The 1,644-nt window shown below is 48.1% G+C and overlaps 1 long non-coding RNA gene across 2 annotated transcripts in view; it reads right to left on the reverse strand.

Moving 5' to 3' along the window:
• The window catches only part of LOC118598793, an 11,921-nt gene extending 10,301 nt beyond the window's left edge, over positions 1 to 1,620 (reverse strand). For both annotated transcript variants that reach the window (XR_004947933.1, XR_004947934.1), the window contains exon 1: positions 1,449 to 1,620. This is a non-coding gene — a long non-coding RNA (uncharacterized LOC118598793). The remainder of the gene's footprint in view (positions 1 to 1,448) is intronic.
• Positions 1,621 to 1,644: the final 24 nt, after the last annotated feature.

Here is a 1,644-nt window from a genome sequence, read left to right on the forward strand (position 1 = left end):
GGCCGTCGACCTCAGCGCTGGCTGTCCCGCCGCGCTCCTCTTGGCCGTCGACACACCGCTGGCTGCCTCGCCGCGCTCTTCCCGGCCGTCAACCGAGCACTGGCTGCTCCGCCGCGCTCCTCCCGGCCGTCGACCGAGCGCTGGCTGTCTCACCGCGCTGCACCCGTTTCCCAGGCCCTGGGGGGGTGGCGGCGTCCCCACAGCACCTTGGGCCCTGCCTTCTCCCCTTCTCTCTTGCCTGTCTTCTCCTCTGCTGCTTTCTGGTTCTTTTTAAAAAGGGTCTCTGATTAGGCACACCTGCCTTCAATCCTGTTCCAATTTGGTGGTGCGTTCAAGAGCCCTTGGAATTTAAAAACTGCCAAAAATAAAAACATCTTTTCACCCCGTTACACTATGCACATCGACTCAATTTAGTATTGTCTCAGGGGGCCTCAAAACTTAAAGAATGCAAGATCTTTTTCGCCCACCTCAATGGCCTTGTTGCATTTTTTTCAAGATCGCCTCGACGCACGCAACTACTGGATGAAATCTGAAGCGACGTCTCCCTCGCGTGGCACCAACACGGTGGCAGTACACATCCAGAGTGGTCAATACAGTCTTTGAGAAGAGAGATGCTCTAGAGGAACTGTTTCATCACATTCTGGAGCATCATGACGAGTATGATGAGGACTCTGTGCTGATGGATTTAACGCACGTTTGGATGATTTGGAGTTTTGTTTTTTGCTTCACACATTTAACGGCATTATTGAGTACTCAGATGTGCTCTTTTCAATACTACAGAACAAAAAACTGGATGTACAGTTTTGTCTGGCAAGGGTAAAGGAGTTCTGTGACACCAAAGCCGATATGAGGAAATCTATGAGGCCACTGAACGCACCGCGGCCGCTCCGAACGCAGGAAGAGGTTCAGTGCAAGATCCTCACGCGCACTACTGTCAACTCCATGGCAGGATTCTGGACAATATTATTTGATTTCAAGACCACAAAAAACTGATCTTTGTCATCCTCCTCAACCCCCAGAAGTTTCAGGAATACCAGAGAAATTTCCCACATGCAGTCTTTTCCAGCTTATCACAGAGCCACGGAACCCTTTTCCATCTCGGCTGAGAACAGAACTGACTGTCATGTATGCCATAAAATAGTTATTGAGTGTTGGGTTGTTTCAGATGGAGCACTACTGAAGGCCTAGGTGTGAAATGCACGACCTGCCACTGTATTCTAATAATGGTCTCTGCAGCTGACATTAGAAATGAAGAAGATGTAAAGAAACATTCAAACATGAGATCTTCTGTCACAGTGAATGGATTAAAGCTCAGAAGAAGAAAACAGCTTTTAGCATGAAGATGGTCAGCATGCAGCAGGAGAACATCAGCCTCATGTCTGCAGTTTAGTGTCAACACAACTTTGTCATCATATTGATCTGAACAAAACTAAAACATGGAGTCTGACCTCAGAGTCTGCAGTCTGCAGTCTGGACTCTCCAGAAAACCACGCAGATGAAGAAATCCGGAATCCTGGATTTTGTTCCAGCTCAGGTTCAGTTCTTTCAGTCTGGACGGGTTGTTCTTCAGAACCAAACCCAGAACTTCACAGCTGATCTCTGACAAACTGCAGTATATCAACCTGAAATCAGACAGAAAAGTGT

The sequence above is a fragment of the Oryzias melastigma genome, linkage group LG5 (genome assembly GCF_002922805.2).
Source record: "Oryzias melastigma strain HK-1 linkage group LG5, ASM292280v2, whole genome shotgun sequence".
Taxonomy (NCBI): Eukaryota; Metazoa; Chordata; class Actinopteri; order Beloniformes; family Adrianichthyidae; genus Oryzias; species Oryzias melastigma.